The following is a 23562-nucleotide window of genomic DNA, read 5'->3' as shown; positions in this document are numbered from 1 at the left end:
CTTCTGGTTGTCTAGCTACAGGCCTACTGAAAAAAATAGCAGTGATGGTAGTTTTCACTATGTGCCCATCTGTAGTTGGATTCAAGCCACAAAATAATTTTATCGGAGGCCACCTAATAATCATAAGATGACAGCAAGCATTGGTTCCTGTCAGAATTGCTAAAACTTCTCTGCAGACTTAGCCCCGCATGAGCTTTTAGCAAATGTTGCACTGCTGTAGGTGCAGCTTCACCCGTGAGAGCAATGGTGGGAAAGAGCATACAGATTGAACTTTGTGTTTTTTGCCCTGGTGCTACATTTGCAGATGATATGGCAGTAAAAATGTATTTCTGAATGTAGGTGTCTACCAATCATGGTTCAAGGAAGGGACATTTCCTGTTCTTTAAAGAGGGAGTGACAGTGGTGGGGCAATCTTATTTTGTTCGTACAAAAAGCAAAGGGGGAGGCCTCATTGTGATCTACATAGCATAGGTTGGACCAGAATAGGTGGACTCTCCTTTGGGGGCACAGTCCATGCACACCAAAACACAACTGCCCTTCTTTCCTTAGAAGCATGGACAGGAGCTTCTATTCGACAGACATCCCGCGGTTCCGGTACTTCTCAGGAAGAACAGGACAGAAATTGTATGAAAGATCAGCTGAACACATTGCCCCTGTATTTCTGGATGCCCTGGACACAGTCTTCTTTTCTGTATTCTGATTGGCTCTTTCCCCGCTTTTCTTAGTTCACAGCCAGCTTCTTTTCTCCTGGCCTCCATATTTCTCTCCATCCTTTCCTCTACTTGTTTTGTTCTCTTATTCCAAAGGACCCTCTTCCATTTTTTCCTTGTCCTCACTTACACTTATTCCCCACCTATCCCCTTACTATTTCACCGAGATGTGCTTCCTTGTAATGAAAAACATAAGATGCTCCTCAGTCATCACTTTGAACGTTTTGCTTGCATGTTGTGTCCCTTTCTGTGCTGCGACTTTATCATAAAATAAAATCAAGTTGTCTTATGTATATAAGAACTTTTCAAGATTATGGGCACTACCCACAATAAATAACAAGAATTTTGTCCAGGTAGCAAAGATAAATAGAAAACATGGACCTCCAGTGTTTTAAGTGGTACTTTCCATGAGTGCTAAATTAATGTTTTAGATGAGAAACTATGGAATGCAAAAAGAAAAATTCCCAGGAAGGATTCTGATTTAAAAGTTTCCTTGCTTTTTAAATAGTGATTCATGGATTTCTTCCTCTGGCTTATAGAAAGGATAACAGGCATTTGGCTTTAACACTGGCTAGAAAACAAGCTTTGAAAAAGGAAATAATTAATCACTGAGCTATTATATAATAGGATTTATTTGTGTGACATTCTTTTCCCTGCTTTTACCTCTAAAGACTCAAGATTACTAGAAGTGTATAGATGCAGCTTTAATTCTAGGCCCCCGTGAGTCAATTTTGATGCTTGACATTTCAAATGCCATTATAATTTTATTTCCCATCTGAAGGAGGGTTTACCTGCAGGAGGAGAAAAGTTTGCATCTTTGCAAGTAAAAGATAAAAACTCCTTTCAGGGTCAGGAGATGCAATCTATAATGAAAATGTGTATCTTGTTCCAGGAAGTATGAGGGATGGGAAGTGGTGCAAAGAAAGTAATGGAATGGTGTTGTTTTAAAAGTAAATGTAGAGATAAACGTGCTCTCAAGTCTTCTTCGCTCGCATGGTAACTGACCCCTCCATCGTCTTTCAGGTCACGAAGTGTTTAATGTTTAGCAATTGCCACCAAAAATGTGTGTGGATGTAACAGCACTTCCTGAAGCTTGCCATTGCTTTAAATGTTTTTATTCTGCAGGATTGCAGCTAGAACCTACTAGCTGCCTATATAATGGTGTTGCTGCCCTGGCTACAACAGCAACTTTGCAAAGCATTTTGTCAATGGTATTTATGGCAGACATGCTTTTGTACGATGATGTGTTTTTCATTTTGCTTTTGAGAATTTCAGTGCTGTTAGTTAATGGAGGCTCAATGACGTGAGAAGCTTGGGTGTTATAGACTCTTCTATAATGCAAGTGCAAATTCAAACTCTTGCTTCTCTGAGGTTGGAAAAGAGATGTGAAGTAGACAAATTAATAGGTAAATCTTGATTTAAGACCTATACACATGTGCAATGCCTGTTTCAATGCATTCTAATTAGAATGTGTCTGAGCAGACTCGATTTGAGCCTTGGTGTCATGTGTATTCAGCATCCCTGCATTTCAAAATGGCGGTGGGGGCTCTTTAACTAAAGCTCATTGAATAAGATTTAGTTAAAATGCCCCCACCTACATTTTGAAGTGTTGGATGCTGAATACATGAGATGCTGTGGGTGTTTTAATTAGAATCACTCTAATTAAAATGCTACCCCCCTCCCGGAGCATGTGTAAATACGCCCTTGTGACTACGAGTTTGAATGTCAGTGGAATCGATCTGAGTAGTTTTTATGGGTGAGTCCACACATGCAAGCACGTGCACTTGCAGCAGCTCAAATAGAAGCAGTGCAAATTTGAGCTGGGGCTTTTTGTCTCCACGCACATGCTCAGACATGCACTTTGTTGTGGAGCAAACTGTGCCACTAGGGGCAAAATAACTCTGCCTGGTTCCTTCCGGATCTTCAGCTAGAGGGAGCTAGAACCCAGGGCCAGCACCTGTTCTGGCCCCAGCAGTATAAAAAGCCACCCTGGCAAGTAGCTCAGGGCTACTAGCTCTCAGGAGCTTCTGGGGCTCAGCCAATTGGTATCTATGGACACTACCCCTTGTGCCAGCTGCACTGCTAAAGCAGCCCTGAGAGTTCCCTGCACTCTCTAACCACTGCAGCAGTCTGGCAGTGGGGGCTGCTGCCTGGCTGTGACCTGCTGCGCACCTGCCAGACTCGGATGGGGACTGCAGAGCCAGTAGAAGCATTTGTCCCTCTGGGTCAGCTGCCAGTGGACTGTGGTTGCAGGGCTGGCCTTTGTGTGACACTACTGCCATGTGTGCCCCTGCCCAGCCATCTGGGCAGCTATCACCTGGAAGATGTTCTGGGCGTGGTGGCCTGCTTTGAACTGTCAAAGCATGTCCTCCTGGCCCCATTTGGCCAGGAGGTCAGCCACAGCCAGCTGGGTCCAAGGTGCCAGCTCTGAGCAGGCAGGGTCTTGCCACTGGCCTCCCTAGCAGGAATTCTGGTGTTCCCTTTTGGAAAACTGAAAAATCCCTGATAAAAAAAATCCCCAAATCATTCTCTAAAATACTCCAAATCCTTGTTCCTCCACAAGTAAAACAAAAAACCACTATAAAGAGAGAGAGAGAGTGAGATGGAGACAGCGATCAATTGGGCAATGTCTTACTGATGTATCTACAGTGTTAAAGCAAGTCTCTTATCGTGATAATAAAGTGAACTCTAAATACAGGTTTCATGAATTCATAAATACAGATTTTGCTGCCCTCCCACAGAGCGATGGCCCCCACACAAGGGCTATGGCCCCCCAACATGGGGTTCTGCCTCCACACAAGGGCTACACCTCCCCAACAGGGAGGTTCATCCTCCACACAAAGGGTTCAGCCCCCCAAAAGGGGTTCAGACCCCAATAGGGGGGTTTGGCACTATCACAAGGGGTATGCCCCCCCAAGAGGGGGTTCATCCCCCACACAAGGGGTATGGCCCCCCACAAGGCCCACATGCCCCACCTGGCCCCATCCCCTACCAGCTGCTGCAGCTCCCCCAATGGCTGCCCCACCCCCCGATTCCCCCAGACCCCCAATGGCTTCCCTGCCCAGCCTCACCCCCCAACTTGCACCTCCAGGCCCCCAAGACTACCCCCACAACCCCAGGCACCATCACTTCAAAACCCCAGAAAAAGAACAGAAAACCCCCCCAGAAAAAAAAAGCCTCTGCTTTCCTTAGAAGCAGGGGTGGGGATGAGGGGGCTCCAGGACCTCCTGGCAGAGCCCCCTGGGCAGCACAGGACAGCGCAGGGGCAGGAGGGCTCAGGCTGGGGCTGCTGGGGCTGTCAGCCTGCCCTGCACTGTGCGGGCAGGGCCCCAGGGAGCCACACGCCAGCTCCAACTGTGGGTAAGTGCCGGGGTTTTCTCTATGGAGGACCCAGCCTTCGGTTGCCTCAGGGCACGGTCAGGGACCATGCCCTGCCCCACATTTTTATTCTTTGCTTGTTTTAGACCCCTGAATATCCAGGGGTCTAATTTTCTCCCCGTGCTGCAAGTCTGTGGTGCAGGAAACTTTTTTTTGTTCCGGCACATGCCTGTTGCCCCACCTCAAAGGATTTTGAGGCAGGGCAAGAGGCACGTGCACGCTTGTGTGGACGCGCCCTATGAGGACAAGCTGCATGCAACACATTAAAATAGCATAATACCGCTAATCTCTGACCAAGTCTTTGTGGAAGTGGGTGGGGGCCTTCAACTGTCTTAGAAGCCAGCCTTAAATGCATCATGTTTTCCTTGCCTCAGTAAACATGCATATCATCCTGTTCCAGCTAGGTTGTTTGCACCATTGACAACTCTGTCAAGAGGAGTAAATGTGGCTTTTTTCTGGGAAACAGGATATGGGTGCCCATCTCTCACACTTAGGGAGTACTTGAAATTCTGGGAAGCAAATTGCCAGGACAGGATTGAATGTTTCATCTCCCCTAATTTTTCCTTATTTCTGGGTGAATAAATCTTTAGCATCTTGGATAATACTTTCAACAAGTACTATAGATCTGAGATATGACTCTCCACCAGCTTGCGTAAGTTATATGTCACTTTCACTCCAGAAAAAATGGTGGAATTCCAGCAGCGTAAAACTGGAGAATCGGTGAATTGGACCATTAGCCACTTTGCATCAGTATTAAACAAAGCAGCACAGTACAGGAGATGGTTTGCTTTCATTGTGGGATAGCGGCGTGTAGATAAAGGGCTCGAAAAATAATCTTGAGTCCTATCTAAATTCCAACGCGTGCAACTTAAACACGCATCAATCAACATGCTTTCCTTTAAAAAAAAAATGCTTTATATGCTAAATGTTACAGTATGCAAATTCAGAAAGATCATTTGTTAGAGAGTACCGGGTTTACCTAGTTCTTTAAAAAACAAGTTAATAAAAGTGATTCAAATAGAAATGAATATATGCATTCTTCATGATATTTATTGAAGGATAACAATAAGTTGCCCAGTCTTTTCAAAGCCCTGCTGTTTCAAAGGAGTGTGTGCTTTTAAACTGGTTAGCTTTCGCTGGATAGATCATCTATACTTAGCTGGTATGTGTCACGCTTTCTATCTTGTCTGCTATTTCCCAAGGCATAGTGTTGATACAGACACTTTCTGCATGTGTTATGCTTGAACTGAAATGTACATGGAAATTGGATTGAGAAATATTTTTCTTGTTCTTTCCAGCAAAGTACACACAACACTGTGCCTGTTATCCTGCTCAACTCTATTGTTTTGCCATTCTTTATTAAGAATCAAGGCTTTTATTCCCAAAATAGCCTTGTCTCATCTCTTTTATTCTTGAAATATATTATTTGCTATTATGTACTATTTCTTTTCTTTCCTTTAAAAAATCTGATTGCACTCTAAATCATGCTGACTTTGTATAGTTATAAGAAAACTCTCAATTAAAAAAAATATGGTACTTAAGAGTGTACAATATCTTGGCACTCTGTTTTATAATTGCATTATTTAAAACTCCTTTGAGCAACAATATAAATACATGACTTCCCAGGATAGCTGTGGAAAGAGACTGAAATTTAATTTCACAGGATTTATGTGATCTTCACTGCTACTATCAGTCAAAATGAGGGGAAATATGTTTGGAAGGGGAGTCAGTATGGGAGTGAGTGTATCAGTTGAATACCTCGAACATTTAGCATTTATACAGCCTTAATACTTTGGGTTCCCTTTTAATGAGTTTTCTGGCAGGAATGTCCACAGAAGCAGCATATTTGAAGTTGTTAATGGAGATTATTATAAAAAGTTAATCAAATGCAAATATTTTTTCTACCAGAAACCTGACTCTGATGTGCTTTTCTGATCACAGAAATAATGGAACAAGACCAATGTATTTGATCTGCACTAGGGGTTGCCAAATGATGGCGTGTGCCATGCAAGTACTGGGCACTCAATGCAGGAAGACACTGAAATGGAGGCTGAGGCTTGGGGGGAAGGTGGGGCTTGAGCAGAGGCTCAGGCCTTGGAGAGTGGAATTTGGAGGCAGAATGCTATTGGGAAAGAGGTGTCCAGTATCACCAGCAAGACTCAGGTTAACCCTTCCCTCGCTTTTGCAGCTGCTGTTGAATCCGTGATTTTGGATTCTCAGTCTCCATATAAAACTGTAGTGGTTGTGGGGGCAGGGAAGGGATTACCTGGCTGTTGGAGGTGATACTTGCCCATTCTGCTGGAGGCTTAATTCTTCTCTCCCCATCCTCCCCCTGCATGCCCCCCCCAGGGCAAACTCTGTCAGGTACAGCTCTGCGAGCAGGGATCAAAGTGGCTCTTGGAGAAACAGTAGGGCACACTTACTGAAAAATGTTGGCCACCATTGATTTGAACTAATCAGCAAGCTTGTAATGCTGGATATTGAAGATTTGTAAACTACTTAAACTATTTGTGGATCAAGGATTATTCACAAACAGTGCTGAAGTAACAAATAAATCATACCCTGTGTGCACAACTCACTAATAAACCAAAAGGCTAAACTGATTACCTAGTTTATAATTTGAATATTTGCTCAGCTGTATTAATGACTCTTCTCCCTCCCCCTGTTTGGCTGATCAACATTTACCTGGCCTGAGCTTAGATGGAGTTAGATGTGATGATTTTTCTACAAGGCTGCAAAAATTCTCTCTCTTTAAAATCTTTGCTTCCACCAATGATTCCCATTGGGTTCAGGTGTTGCCTATGCCTAGAGCTGGGATCACTAACTTTCTAGATATTATTCAGGTACTATAAATATTAGGGCTGTGCACAGCTTCAGTCACTGATTCGATCTGGTGGAGATTTGGCCCGATTTGGCATCCGAGTCTCTGAATCTGAATCGAATCAGGAGACCCTTTAATCTCTCTGAATTGGAAACTTCTGAATCAATTCAGAAAGATTCAATGATTCGGACGTAGGCAGAGCTTTAAATGTTTTTTCTACATACCTCAAGGTACCAGGTGGCTCATGAGTGCTGCGATGCTGGGGCAGATGAAGTGTCCCGCAGGAGTGTGGGGGGAGGCCCAGGGTGCTTGGCAGTGGACTTGGAAGTGGAGCTGCTGGGGAGCGCATGGGGGACCCTCCCTTGGCTCAGCAACTGGTCCTTCTGGGTCCTGGGGGGCACCCGTGGCTGATCGCTGAACTGGGCAGGAATGCGGGGGGTGGGCGCGAAGGTCCCCCTGTGTGCTTGGCAGTGGACATGGAAGTGCACTTCCAGTCCGCTTTTAGGTTTGCAGCCAAGCATGTTTGCCCCCGCTCCTGTGGGATGCTGTAATTGCCCCATCATTGTAGCATTCATGAGCCATGCCTGGTACCTTGAGGTACATAGAAAAAACATTTAAAGCTGTGTCTATGGCTGAATCACTGATTCTCCGAATCGGTATCGAATCTTCAGATTCGGATTCAGCTGAATCGAACTGGGGACAGGGATACGAATCAACAAATTGAATCATTGTCCCCTATTCAGGCCAGATCCAAGTCGAATACGGCCCATTTTGTACATCCCTAATAAATACGTCACCTTTTGTTGGATAAAGTGAATTAAGTGAAGGGGTACCCTGAAGGCTTCTTACTACACCAAAATCCTGAGACCTGGCTTATGTATTGTGGTGAAGTATCAGTTATGTTTGGGTGGTTGTGTTGTATGTGTGGGGGGGGAACCAAACACACAGTTCTTAGGTTCACTCCCAGGTACCATAGACAGCTGAGCAATTAAGGCTTTATGCTGTCTTGATAAACTTAAGCCAGTTTTTTTCCTTTCCCTCCATCAGTGTTTGTTTAACAGACCACTCATACCTGGGGAAATCCAAAAACTTGATACTTCCACATTGTATAGGAACCTTCTTTGGGGGAAATCCAGAGGGGGTGCAGTAGTGCGGTTGCACCTCTTTGTGGTTGTGTCACACATGAGGTCTTGTCATGAGGTCTACCTGGACCTGGGCCTCGGCTTTCCTCCGGTTCCAGAGCTCACTGAGCACTGCTGCCACAGCTTCTCTCCTCCTTTCCCTGGCTGCTGAATTCATCAGGGAGGAGAGAGGGGAATGGCAACTAGCAGCAATATTTACCCCCTGGGCAACAAAGTAGGGGCCCAGGACAGACCCCATCCCTGTCGCCAGGTGAGCTCAGCAGTAAGTGTGGGATTTCAAAAGGTTAAACGCTAATTGCTTTGAGTTTGGCCCATTAGTTCTACTTTTGCTTTACCAAGACTTGAATCACTTATGACTTGACAGCTGAATCGTCACATACTCAAGTGATTTGTGCCTTAATCCTCGTTCAAGAGGAAAGGTTTCTCAGATGGAGCCTTGTCCAAACAATACACACAACATATGTATTGCAGTGTCCAGCATTGTCAATAGGCTGAACAGGATCAGGAAACTGGGGAGACTCACGTTCTGGTCTGAACAAGATGCATCAAGAATATAAATGTGGGCCCACCAAATCCCAAGTGAATGTCCTAACCACCCGGCCCTTGGCTATCCTGAAGCTTCTGAGAGAGAGAAATACTCACCAATAGTTTTGAAAGCTCCTGGTTTTGGCTTGATGTGGAATGGGAGTTCCTTGAAATCTTGGTCATTTTCACAGGATAGGAAACTATGCCCCAGCTCTAATTACTACTGCAGAGTGAAACCATATTTACTTATTACAAGACAGAAGTACTGCAAATATTCTAATAAAGGATGTGCAGCTTCTGAAAGAAAATTACCGGAGTTTACCTACTTTGCAAACCTTCCCTATCAGAAGGCTTGAAGTTTTTTTATAGGTGAGCAGTTATCTATCGTTTTTTCACAGTGCCTACTCAGTATTAAGACATACTGTTTATGCTTAGGAACTATTGATTTCCCCCCTGCTCATTTGGCATTAAAAGGTGGCTTGCTCAGTCCAAAGGGTGAGCTGTCAGTCCTTGTGCCTTCTCAATTGTCATTGTGGTTACAGTGTGAAGCCCATCCATGCAATATTTCTTCCCTCCTCGGTGTATTTCACATAACATTGAACCATGTGTAGCAGAAAAAGAATCTGAGTCAACAAAAGTCACCACTGATAGGATCCTAAAACATAAATGTTGACCATCTACAGGTCTTGTTTCCTAATAGCACAACAGTTTGGGGTCATCAATCATGAGTTCTATGGCTGGGCCATATTAAGATCAATAGACTTGGAATGAAAAGCTCCATATGTTGATATCAATTTTCTCAGCCATCCACTGTGCTCTTTCATTAAGTGGAATATTTCTAACCAATTTATTTCTATCTTAATGGTAAAACAATTATGATTAATTAAAAAAAAAATTACTCAAGTCATCAGTCCCCATCAGGGAAGAAACTGAAAAGTTCACCAGCTGTGTGATCTCTGAAATCTGAGGGCTAATATCAAGTATTATTTACACAGGAAGAAGAAAATATTGGTCATCAGTTTGGGATATATTTAGTAGTGCTGACAGCATTCATTAAGGTAGAATAATGATAAATTATAACGGGGAACATTCACTTGAAACATTCGTATATTGGATGTGGCATTTATTAAGGCTTCATTGCAAGAGGCCTTACATTTATTTTGAAGGCACTTATTGTTCAACAAAATTTACATAGTTTCACTATCCTATCAAATAACACAAGGAATTTAATAACATATTGGTATGGCTTTAATGCGACCCTGCCACCACCCAAAACCCACTTTTAAAAAGTGTTTGTTTATATAGTAACAACAATACAAATTGATTTTCAGGCTGCATGATTGTGAACCACCTTATAGAGCAGTTCATAAAGAACCGAAACACCTTTGTCCAGCTGTTGAATTCACTGTTTTTTTTATGGAAACCCACAGCCCACAACTGGATGGGATCAGAATGACTTAATTTTGTGTCATATGCCCTGTCCTGTTAGTTGAGATTCTCCTTTAACTAAACTGGGAGGCCATCTATATTTTTAAAGTAGAAAGATCTGAATTTTCTCTGATACTGGCCTAAAGACCATATAGTTTTGCTCCCAGTTGTGGATGATTTGTTGGTTCTGTTAAGTATAGTCTGCTTGATGTTGCCTTCATCACCTTTTTCGTTGTACTTAGCTTATGCTGTGTCAGGACAAGACGTCTGGGGTGTCTATGCACGTCCTCTGCCACGTTCTGATTAGAACGGTTCAGCATGCTGCAGCGCCTCATGTATTCAGTGTCCCACATTTCACAATGGTGAGGGTGCTTTAACTAAAGCTCGTTGAAGCCCTGCGACTATTTTGAAATGTGGGATGCTTAATACATGAGATGCTGCAGCGTTTTAATTAGAGTGGCTCCCAAGAGCTGCTGTAATTAAAACACCTTCCCCCCCACCTCACCCTGGAGCATGTGTATAGGCCCTCCTATATTCTAGTCAAAGAACAAGCAGTCAAAAGAACAAAATGTTTTCTATTGTATCTGCTTTATTCCTCGTGTCTGCTTTTACCATGTGGTTATGTCTACCTCTCACTAGAAGCCAGTTCTACTTGGGAAATGGGGGTTTCTCTGTATAAAAGAAATCAAATTTGCATTTCAGAAATTTTGCCAGGGCTCTTCATGGAACTTGTACTTTGAGTATCTCATGGTTTCAGTCTCTTCTATGTACAGGGTTCCTCACCAATTTATATCTCTTATTACACTTTACAGTCTCCCCTTTGGCACAACTGCCGCGTTAAGCGAATTCCTGGCCAAGATTCATCACAGATATTGTAGTCTGGCTAGGGTTATATGTTTTGGCGGGAATTTATCAAATTTTGGATCTCGGGTATAACCTGAGATTTGGGGGTTTCTGGATTTTTAATAAAATATTGCTATTTTCCATTGAAAGCAGACTTTCCATAAAAACTTTCACTTAGTCTAAATACAATTCTCTATGTAAAAACAGTTTTGACCAAACACTTTTAACCAAACCCAAGTTCTTTTGTGGGTGAAAGTTGTTGGTCAATATGTCTGGTATTAAGGAAATCTTGCCAGGCAAGTAAAGTGGCAAGAATATTCATTTTCCTTTTAGCCAGGGAACAAAGACATTAATTAGAAATGGGTCCAATCTCTGACTCTTCTTTCAGTTAGTGAAAACCGAGAGCAGATTTTGTCCTAATGTCTCTTATGGCTTTTGTGATATCTAGGGGCAAGTTGTTATACAAATATTGACTTACAGTCATAGCAGACTGGAGTTGGTTCAGTCAGGTACCATGGCCTTAATTCATAAGTAGATGCTACTTTTTAAACGTTTGTTCTATTTCTTCTCTTTTCCTGAAGGAAGCTAGAATAAGGGGCTGGTTTCAACTTCCTGCTAAAATCATTGGGAGTCTTTCCATTAGTTTCAATTGGGCAACAGATGCATCAGACCCATGAATGCATCAACAGTAAGGCTATGGTGGCATGAATTTATTGAAGTATCAAAGAAGTGAAATTCCTATCCTTTCACAGAAGAGAAACTGGGGATAGATTCAGATCTTGATTAAAATCATATACGTAAGTCATGCCTCTGTGGAGTAAATCAAGTTGCTCTACTTGTGGCTGGTCAGAACCTAGCTGTGGCAAAAAGGGAAAAGAAAATGCATAATTCCTCAGTAATAACATACTAAAATACATCTGCTGACATTTTTTGAGGTATTATGAGGTTTTCAGCCATACTGCTGGTAGCAGCAAGAATGGAAACTGCTCCATCCACCCCTACAGCACACCATTATGAACTTTCACGATTTGTTGTGTGTAGGGGCCTACCAAATACATGATTTCATAGATTTCGTGGAAATTGTGTAATTGGCAGCCTCCGGTGAAATAGCCAGTTCCCTGTGAAAAAGCACAGGGAACCAGCTATGTTCAAAAAGCCAGCAAAGGTCTGGCAAAAAGCGGTCTCCTCGAATGGTGGGGAAGGTGAGCAAAAAGAAAAGAAAAACCAGACTGTCCATCTCCTGAAGGGCTGGGGGAGAGAGAGAAGTGGGAAAGGTTTCTGTCTCCAGAAACTGTTTGGGAACAGTTATCATCCTTGAAGAGGATGATAATTACTGAATTAACAAGCCAGGCAGCTCCAGCTAGGGCTTTCAATCAATGCCTGGGAGGGGTGGGACTTGCGGTGCCCCTCAGCCAATCAGAGGTGCAGGAGAGGAGGGACGCTTTGCTCCGCCTTCAAAATGGCGGCCCCAGCCGTGATATGGCCGCAAAATCGGGGGCCCAGCCATGTTACAGCCATGTAATCAGCTGCTGGGGCCCATGAATTTGGTAGGTCCCTAGTTATGTGTCAATGTCTGGCTTAGAGAGCATTCATGGGCAGTTGGCTTTCTGCTTCTAGCCAACGTTTTTCATGTTGCTCATTGAAATCGAGACTGTTATTTTAAAAGATAAATATGTCTATTCTATCAATAAAAGTTATATTTCATGTGTCAAGTGCATCACTGAAATGACGCCCGCCCCAGCAGATAATTATTTGCTTTAAAAATAGTGTTATAATTACAATGCTTTGAAATTCATTTGACTTGTTTTCTGTTGCCATCTTTGACTGCCATTGGAAACAGGAGTGAGCAATGGGGAAGAGGTGGTAGTTATATTGTTCCAATTAAACAGTGCCTCCAGTTTAAGCTCATATACTGCGGGTAATTTATACAAAGCACTTGCAGTGCTTGGTGCTTTAGCTTGATGGGGAGGAAAAGGAGGTCAATGTTCACCTGAAATATGCCGGTTATTAGCAGCATTTCTTAGCATCTCTGCAAGGCATAATTTAAAAACAATTTTTCTGAATTGCACCATCTGGAGGAAAAAAAATCAATAATGTATTTACATGAGATGCAGTAGCTCCAGCTACATCTATAGTTTCAGAGTATGTAGCTTATATTGCTTTACCATTTACCGATTATGGATCTAGATAACATACTGTCTGGCAGGGGCACAAAAATCACAGTCTTTATTTCAAGACCAGTGCACAGCCAAGTGAGTAATGTTACCAGCTAGAGTGGAAAGGTGAACTTTCTTCCTGTACCTTCTTTATTAATATTGAACTACCCTCTGCTACAGACATGTCTTTCGTCTGAGAATGACAAAGCTTTAATTAATGTATGAAGCTTCACTGCATGGATTGAGGAAGATTACTTGGTGGGTGGGCATGAGCTAAACACCACTGAAATTGGGAGGCGCACACCTCTAGTTTTGGATGTAGCAGCTGGCTTGGATCTGAACATCCTGGACTAAACAGCATATCCAGATTTCAGTAAAATCATCATACTAGGATAGATTTCTGGTTTTAAGAAGTCCATTTCATACAGGGAGAGAAGAAAGATTTTGAAGACTTACAGCTCCTTCTTTTTATAAGTAGTCTGTAAGCTGGAGTACCTAAACCCATCCCTATATGTAGAATGCTGAAACCTTACCCACTTAAACTGATCAGAAAAAAAAATCAGTGAACACATATGTCCCTATTGATAGGGACATGTCTGGTTGCCATAGTGAATGTATTAATAATTATAGCAGCTGAAAAGAGCAGTAATATTGCAGCCATGAATCGCTGATAACGCTAAGAGAATTGTTTAAATCCAGATTGTGGCAGGAGCACTGAACAGCCTGCAAACTCAGCTTCTGCAAATCGCCTCTGCTTTTGTATTAATAGTGGAAGTGTCCCCGTCTCCCCTCCCCTTGCAACTAATGTCAGTCATCAAAAGCTACCAGACCAAGGGGTATAATAAAGTGTCTTTACTTTTATCCCTTATGACTGGGGGGAAGAGAAGGGAATGGAGGGGAATTTGACAGGTCTATAATAGAGAAAATTTTGGCTGTAACAAGCAATCGGGGCTCAGTGTTAAAAGGTTATCTGTGTGTCTCATTGCACCGAGTCCAGAAAGGGGAAGCAGTGCTTCTAGAACTTAAGTGTATGTCTCCAACTGGCTCTGCCAGTCCTCCAGTAGATCAAATCACTTGGAGACATTTTTATGAAAGGCCTCCAGATGGCAGAAGCAATGCATTGTACCTTTTACCTATGCGTGGCCGCTGTAGCCATTTTCTCTCTCATTAGCAAGATGTATTTCCCTATCCCTGCAATAAGACCTGTAATAAGTTTAAAGAAAGGGAGGAAGAAAAAAAAAATGAAACTCCAGCCGCAACACAGTACTTGGGCTCCTGGGAATCTCAAAACACTTATTGTGTACTACTTGTATCTGCTAGAGGGACCATCGGCGCTATTGGTTTACAGTAATGAATGTTAAATTTCAATGCAAAAATTAGGCAGATGCTTGAATCATCTGTAAAGGTTCATATTTCAAGAGCTTTTTGGTTGTGAAATTACTTAAAACCAGAGCACCGGGTGGACTATAACACTGCCATCATTTTTTGTGGACTGCAATAATAATTATTTTTCTTTCTCCTTCTGCTAACATGAGTTCTATTTTCTTGTCACGAAAGAAATTGCTATTGTATGGTCTCTTGGAGAAGGGACATAGATCTCATCAGACACTGATTGCACTGAACACATTGGGATCTGCTTAGCTCATTCTTACACTGAGCAAAAGCTGCAGCTGTGCAGCACTGACTGCACCTGTTTGTCACTTTTGGCAATACAGTGAAACCTCAGGTACTGCTCCCACCTTGGCTCAGAAGGCAGAAGGAAGGTAAAATGACAGGTCTCACCTGATAGTGCAGCTGGCAAGTCACCTTCTAGAGCAGGGGCGGGCAATTATTTTGGGAGAGGGCCGCTTACTGAGTTTTGGCAAGCCATCGAGGGCCGCATGACAGGCAGACCAGGGTAGATAAATATTAATTTTCTAAATTTTTTTAGGGGCCCTGTGGGCTGGATAGAATGACCTGGCAGGCTGCATCCGGCCCCCGGGCCACATTTTGCTCACCCCTGTTCTAGAGGGAAAGACACTAATTTGTTACACCATACAGTAGGTGCGTCTACATGAGACGTTTACTGCAGATCTGCTTAATTAGTTCTGTAGTAAGCGGGAAACTAATAAAATACAGCAGGGTAGTGTTTGTAAATGCAAGTCCTACCCTGATGCAGAGTTTTTGAGTGCAGAGGCACATGTGTAGATACTGACCCAGCTGGCTGAGAAATGAGCCATATTACTGAAGAAGGCTTCTGCATGATAAGATTTTACCCATGAAGGCATCTACTATGACTCTTGTAAATATGGTACAACTAAATATGTGTTTATGCATCAAGGTTTCATTAATTTGTATTGGCATGATCCACTGTTAATTAGTTACCTGTCATAAATACTAGAATTCAAATAGAATTGTATTAAAGTAACAGTGCACTTGAACAGTGCCTTCCAAAGTAGTTGAAAACATTCATCTTTACAATTCACGCATGATGATATACACTCTGCTATGCTAAGGGTAATACCACAATGTGGGCATGTCTACGTGAGATCCTTTACTGCACAGTAGAGCTAATTACTGCACAGTAAGTGTCCACATCTACCTGTGCAGACACTTACTGTGCAGTAATTAGCTTTAATTGCAAGTAAATTTGCTACCTGCAAATGTAAGTAGCAAATTTACTCATGATTAGTAACTGCGCAGTAGTACATGTGTAGACCCCTAACCAGAAGGAAATGCACTCCTGGTCAGCCAGGCAGCAGTGGGCAGGAGCTTGCTTCCTGCTCCCAGGAGCTGTCTGCTGCTGAGTCAAGCTCTGTACTGGAGCCTGAGTGGGGACTGTCCTCCTGCCCTGGCATCAGGGAACTCCCAGCCCCTGCTCCACAATCATGCAGTTGGTGGTAGGAGATCCTTCTATCCCAGCCTGTATAACATGGTCATGGGGCTCAAGCTGGGAAAGCCTCATCTCCCAGGATCTTCCAGCACTGGGACCATGACTGTGGTGCTGGTGTTTGGAGAGAAGGAGCTCCTCCTGGCTGCTGCAGGGGCCGGTTGCAGAGCTGTAGGAAGCAGGAGCAGTCTGCTGCTAGGAGCAGCAAAACTGTTCCTGTGTCTCTGCATGGGTAGACACGTGTGAGAGGGGAGATGGGAGTCCTCCCAGTGCGGCCTGGACCCCTAATTGGAACACCATGGCACTCACTGCAGGAGTAGAGATGGGTGGCAGCGGGGAGGAGACCGGAGCATAGACACAGGCACAGGCACAGGCTCAGCAGTTTTGCAGCTGCCTGAGCCTGCGTATGGGAGAGAGCTGGGGGTGTGGCTTCCAAGCGGCGTGGGCTGCTCAAAAGGCAGCTGGGGAAACAGCTGGCGGCAAGCCAGGGAGAGAGGGGTGGAACACCAGCTGGGAGATGCCAACTCCAGAGCTGGGAGGCTCCAGCTCTAGGCCCAGTTTCCCCGAGAAGGGGTAAGCCCTCTACCAGGAGACCCTGACCGGCGAGGCAGGAGGCAGGCTCGGGGATTGGCAGGACCCAAGGAGCCCTGCAGAGAGGCAGCAATTGGGTGGGACGCTGCTGGGGATCGGTAGGGCTATGGCTAGGAGCTCTGGAACTGTGTCTGAGGGTAGACTCTCAAGCCCTCAACCATCCTCAGGCGGCTCCAGAGGGAGCAGAGCATGGGGAACCATGAGCCCCCTAAAGGGGGAGAGGAGCGAAGCCGGCGAGGGGGACCAGGACGACAGGACCTTGGGTCAGCTGGGCTCCAGGGTGGGGCCAGCAGAAGAACTTGTAGGGGTGGGGCACAAGAGCACCCACATTACCCCCACCAATTAGAGGGGAGAGGACAAAAAAGGCCCACCTGGGGGGGAAAGGAAAGGAGCCCTGAGATAGAGAGAGAGCTCCACCAGCAGGCACCGACATTTTCAGCTGAGTTATAGATGACCCCAGCAGGGACAAGTTTATATTTGTGAAGAGGGGAAAACCAGCCTGAAGACCGGGTTGAAACCCCTGAAGGTTCACGGTCCAGGAGACCCAGCTCTTGCAAAGCAGGCAGTGTGAGAAAGATCTGCAGGGAGCAGCATTAACTCAGGCCGAAGGTGCGGTAAGGGTCAAGTAAAGGGAAGGTTTGGAGCCCCACAAAGACGCCCCCAGGTTTGAGACCCCTGTGGGCCCCAACAGGGAACTGCCTCCCCAACAAATAACACCAAAGACGTGGCAGGAATAGGGTTTCACTCTGATGTCGCTGGGCGGTGAGGCACTGACAAAGCCTTACAACACCTACCTGTGACAACACGTGTCCAGGAGAGTTTACTCTCGAGTAGTTTACTCAAGAGTAAACTGGTCCCTGATCATCTGCACCTGTAGACACACCCTGTTACTACTACAGTAAGGATCAAAGGCTGCTTTACTGTGGTTTATCTGTACTGATCTAGCACAAAGGAGTCCCAACTCTGAGGCAGGACTCTACTGTGCTGAGTGCTATACAAAATCAGAATAAAAAGATGGTTCTCGCTTCACTGGATGTACGCATCAAGTAAAATGTATTTCATTTACATTCTTCCTCTAAATAGGAGGGTTGCTTCATCACTGACATGCTGCTACTTTCATAACAGACACGAATGTCAGTTTTGGACTACAAGTGGAGTGCACCATGCATTAGTTGAAGTTATAGGTAGAATTTGAATTTGGAAAATGTAATTACTCAGAAAATGTAAATTCCCAGAACTCTGGACTAATGTTTAATTTTAGAAAAGTCACTGGAAAATCTATGATACCAAAAATGCTGGAATCTGGTTTTATGATTAAAACCACTAGCCAAGGTCAGTAGCTTAAGAGGCAAAGGGCTACTGCTAAATCCTCTACAACCCATTTTATATCACTCATTGAGTTCTTCAGAAAAATAAAATGGAACAAGTCCTCTAACTCATTAAAGGACCTGTTACCTTTTTAGACTTAACGAATTAGCCAAAATTTGAAGTTGTCGCTATTACAATGAAAACTTGCTATCTGACTGACTTGGGTATCCTTCAGGCAATCCTTTTTATTTGCAAAGGGTGTATGGCGTCCTGTTTGCCTTAACACTGGAGGAGTTAAACAATAATGCTGTGTGAAATTTTGATGGGTGTTTCATTTTGAAACTGTTTTGACTTGTTTTGAGCTTGAAATAACGAAACTGAAACAAAACGAAAGGGTTTGAAACAGCTTCAAAACCAAACAAGGGCACTTGAAATGTTTCAAATGTTTTGAAGCTGGCTTGCTTGCAGCTAAACAGAAACTAAGGAGAGGGAAGGGGTAGAGGGGGAAGGACTGCTCTGATATTGATATCTAGCTCCCGGTTTGATTCCCCAGCTCTCTGATCATTTCCCTAGCTCTTCCTGGAGGGGTGCGGGGTTTCAGCAGGCTTCTGCTGCAGGCTGGGGTCAGAAGCAGCTGCTCAGCACTGCTGCTGGCTCCAGCCTGGAGCAGTAGCCTGCTGAAACCTGGAATGCAGATCTGGGGGCCCATGCCACCCAGGAAGAGCTGGGGAATCAAAGCAGGGCCTGGGGAATCAACCCAGGACCTGAGGGAATGCTCAGGTTCCTGGTCATTCCCTCAGTTCCTGGTTTGATTCCCCAGCTTCCTGATCTTTCCACCAGCTCTCTGATTGCTTCCCCCAGCTCTTCCTAGGGGGCATGGGCCCCGGATGATATGGGATGACAGCAGGCTGCTGCTGGGGATGGCCATGACTCTGGGCAGCCTGCTGAAAACCCCATGCACAGATCCAGGGGTCGAGCGCCCCCTCGGGAAGAGCTGGGGGACTGATTAGAGGTGGAGAATTGAATCGAGAGCTCTAGCTGACAGGTCGAGGTGCCCCAGTTCTGGGACAGTGCACAGTGCCCTGCTGAGCCATGCTGCACCTGTGTGATGGTGCAGCTGCCACACAGGTGGGGGGTGGGGGATGATTCCCACTACTTGCCACTGCCCTGTGCTGCATGAGGAGGCTCTGCCAAGAGCCCTCAGAGGCCCCAATCATTGCTGCTGCAGCTGGTGAGTGTGGGGCTTTTTTCTTTTCTTTCTTTTTTTTTTTTAAAGCTCTGCTCACCAGCTGCAGAGCATGCAGATGACAGTATCATGCTGGAGCCAGCACCAGCACCCGAGTCTGCCTGGTGCAGCCCACGACGAGTGCTGGGAAGAACCCAGTGCTGGCACTGGCCTGAGCTGGCAGTGGTAGCCTGCTGTCATCCTGCGTGCAGATCCTCGGCCCTTGGAGGGCTGCAGGATGGTGCCAGACTCCTCCTGGGGGGAGTGGGCTCCCGGGTCTGCCTGCGAGATGACAGCAGGCTGCTGCTGCTGGCAAGTGATATTAGTTTTGCTTTGAACAGTTTAAGGTGCAGTTCACAAAACCCCCTGCATCTATCTCCTTGAAACTTGGCAGGATTCATGCCCTCAGAAGGGGCTACCATCCCTGCGATCTTCATCTGAATCAGGGAAGAAATGACAACGTTATAGGCATTTTTGTGATTTCCCATTATAGCCTATGGGTGAAATGTCAAAACGCATTGAAACAGCGAAACAGTTTCAAATAAATGAAACGGAGCAGTGCTTTGAAACAGCGAAATGAAACACTGTCTCTTCAAAATGGTGGAACGGAAGTCGAAATGAAACGGTGTGGTTTTGCACAGCCCTATAAGAGACAGTCTTTGTTCACAGGTACTAATCCTTTCAACTAAAACTCAGTCTAAAAGCACTCACTAGACTCTTCCCAGGGCCCCAAATAATGATTCCCCAATTTGTCTGCAGGTTCCTTGTCTTTTTCTGTAATTTTTCTGCTTCCTTTCCTACCTCAGTCCTCTGACTCCAATCCCTGATATCCAAAGCACTACTATTCACCTCACAGTTTAATGTCTGGGCAGATTCACAGGTGCCTTTGTTTTTTTGGAAGTGATGTTCCTGAGTTTTGTTTTGAGGCATTTATTGTCTTTTATTATCCCAAATGAAAGGCAATTGCTACTTTCACCAGTATCAATGAAATTTAACCAAAACTAATACATGGTTAATAAATTGCATATTAATAGTATCTACAGGCTGGTGGCTAGGAGCAGGAGCCCAGCTGTGAAGGGTATGTGCAACCTAGGACAACACAGCTCTACACAACTGTGTTGCTGATCTCTGCTGTTTTTAAATGGTGACCCATTTCCATTTCTTTCACTTTTGGGTCTTCCACTTATGCCTAGGCATGAAGTGATTTCTGTCCCAAAGAATAATGGAGCATTTCTTCCTTTAAGTAAAACACAGAGCCTCTGGATGAGCTCAAAGCTGAGAGAATATCTAACCTATTTTAAGAACTTTTTTGAGGGGAGGGGTTATTGGATGTAATTAAATCTGAATTATTTTCAGTGTGTTCTCTCCCCATAGCCATTCTTTCACCTTCAATTCTTAATCTAAGCTAAATCCGTAATAGTCTCTTGTGTTTCATTAATACCTTTGCACAGTAGCATTTCAAGGACTTAACATTTGGGGTGACAGATGGGGTGGCACACAGTTTGCCTTTGGGAAAGGGGCCATATTGCACAAATCCTGCCCTTGTCTGCTGCAAGAATGATTAATTTTAATAGATTAAGCCATTTTGTGCTCTTTCGAGAGCTGAAGTTTATTAGTTGTTTACTCTGTAAATTGAGATCCTAAGAATAATCTGGCTTTCCGTGTAACAAGCTTGATCCTGAAGGATTCCTAAGCACCACAGCAATTATAAATAATGCACAGGAATGAAATCTCCTTCTAAAATGCACCTACCTCTGTGTGTGTGTGTGTGGGGGGAGGGATATCTGTTTATTTTTGTCAGCAATGCTACAAAACAATATACAAGACTTGCTGAAAAAGGGCTTTGCATCCAGCTAAAACTGAACAAAACATCTTGCTTCTGCTCAGATTAAGGGATGGAGTATTCTGACGTTGGGTTCAATAGTAGAAGGATTAGACCCTTATATAGCAAGTGTATGCAACTGCTAGCATTTGCTTGACAATCAGTACGACTTGGGTCAAGTCCACTCTTCCAGGCTAAGTCAGCCAGGGTGCCTGGAGGCTGTCCTAGTGTAATGCAAAGCAAGCAGAGAATGGGGGAGGCATGTAAGTCCTGAGCAATAAACTGAGTTGAGAGCAGTCCCTTTCAGTGTGGTCTTGGGCAAACTGCTTAACTTCTGTGTCGGTTTCCCACAGCAACAGAACAGGGATCGTTATTTATTTGCATCCCACCAATATTGTGAGGATTAGTCGGTTCACACAGGTGCAGTGTTCTGAAAGTGCTTAAGCAGTGCTCTGCTTAAGGCACGTGGTGGCCGAGAGCTCTATTTGTCTATCATCTTGATAGGAAGAAGAAACACTAGTCACTTAATCAAATAAGACCAAAAGCCAATGGCATCTGTTCCTAGGAGATATGACTAGCACTGCTGATTTGATGGCAATGGAGTGCACTTGTGCATTATTTTTACTTGGGAAATCAGGAGAGCAAACAGCGTGGTTTTCTGATGTTATTGATAGATAGCTTCCTACTGGCATGTCGTCTAGTGCCTTTGTCAGACAGAGCAGGCTGGAGGATTTGCCGGAAATGATTTGAAATGCCTTTTTTTAGATGTCGCCGAAATATCACTTTTGCTCTGTTGTCTGGGATTTCAGTTTTCCTGGAATTGTAGATAAACGAAAGGTGAACAAAAGAAGGATTTTAAAGGGACCAAACCCTGCTTTACGTTTCACTGCCTCCCAACATGGCTTTTAACACTCAGTCAGCAAACCAGCTTATGAATATGAAACTCAAAACTAATATTGCCTTTTTAAAAAAGTGAGCTTCTAAGCTATTAGCTTTGTAGTGAATATCCATCTTTAAAAACAACACAAAAAACCCCTAGACAGGACAATTGTTGCAAATAGCTGATGTAGATTTTCTAATGAAAATGTTAATGTATGTTAGATTTATCCATGTCTAAATGACATTTGTACAGATGCATTAGAGTCCATTTATTTAGTTCATACTGCTAGCGCACAAATTAATTGGGAGAAAAACAAACCATTTTCTGCAGAACAGAGTCATTTAGTTTTTTTTTCTTTCTGTGAAGCTTAAAAAAAAAAAGGAAAACTTTTTAGCAAAATATTTGTAGTAATCCATATTCAAAGCACCCCAAGTGAGGCAACCCAAAGGACTTCAGTGGAGTTATGGCTGCATGGGCTGTAGTGAAAATGGCATACACATTGCTCATGTTGTGCTATTGGCTCTCTACCTCACATGGCCAAAACCAGACTCAGATGTGCTCCCTCCCCAGAGTTGATATCACTACCTCATAACTTACCGAGCATCAGACTCCTATCTCAGTTACACTGCATGTAAGCTAGTGTACATATTGGTTTCAGTGATGTTATAGCATATTGACCCGACTGTATCTGAGACCAGAGTTTTCCCTCAAGTGAGTACCTTGCAAGCAGCGCTTTATGTACTTCACATGAACAACCTCCTAACTAAGTGCTAGGGAAGAATGAGCTCATAGCGCTGGCTTAGGCAAACCATTGAGCAGCTTTCCTTTTATACAGTTGTGCCAACATTTTTTTTTAGGGAAGAGTTTGTTGCATGCAGTCTTAATGGTATGATCTTAAGCCTTGTAAGAGTCCACTAATGCGCATACATTATCGAGCTCATAAGCGAACTGGCATTAGGAAGCAAGGGAGCAGTACCTGTGAGCAAAATGGATAAGGGCACAACCACTATCAAAAGCCAGCCTCTGCAGGTGCAATGAGAAAGGGCAGGGAGACCATGGCAAGAGCTGTAAAAGGGACCCAGAGTAGTGATGCAGGTGAGATAAAGCCAGCATTGTAGTAGAAAGGAAGAAAGATCAGGGGACACGTACAGGTAAGAAATCCAATGTAGGTCCATCTCAGGGGCTGACAATCTCACGTGGACTGCATGAGTTGGGATGGGAAAGACTGGGAGCAGGGAAACGGTTTTTGTTTGTAGCTTCCCAGACCATGTGAGTGGGTGGACTATAAAAAGACTGGCAAGAAAGGACATTGGGAGAGTTAGACTTGTGAAACTCTTCAGGGATGTGGAAGGAAAGCCCAATGGTTGTGGTACGGTAGAGTTTAGGAATAAGAGCTATGCTTGGAAGGTGCTAGGGATGCTGAACCAAGATAACCTTGGGAGGGGACACCTTAGAGCATTAAGGCAGGCTCAAGGGGCCAGCAGGTAGGAAGGGGCCTCAACACATCCCAGAGCAAGCCCTGAGGAACAGGGGACTTGATGTGGTGCCTGGGTGGTCTGAGTTAACACTGTTCATCCCAGAACAGTCTTCCTGGTGGTAACAGAAACACAAAGGGAGGCCAAGGCTAGGCTGTGGTATGAGCTGGCAATCTGAGTCCCAAGGTCCCTGTGGGATGAACACAAGAAGATATTTGGGGCAGCAGGCGTGGCGAACACAGCAAATGTCCAAGTGGAGGAAGCTGGGAAGAACCAAGGTTGAAGTAGGATCATATCTGAGAGACCCATATAGGTCATCTAGGTGGCTTCAGTGTATAATGGACAAATATCTATTTGGAAGACAGATACGAGTGTGGACAGATGTCAGA

The sequence above is a fragment of the Crocodylus siamensis genome, chromosome 10 (genome assembly GCF_052110815.1).
Source record: "Crocodylus siamensis isolate JL-2025a chromosome 10, ASM5211081v1, whole genome shotgun sequence".
Lineage (NCBI taxonomy): Eukaryota > Metazoa > Chordata > Crocodylia > Crocodylidae > Crocodylus > Crocodylus siamensis.
The sequence above is the reverse complement of the archived record's forward strand: the minus strand, read 5'-3'. Positions refer to the sequence as shown.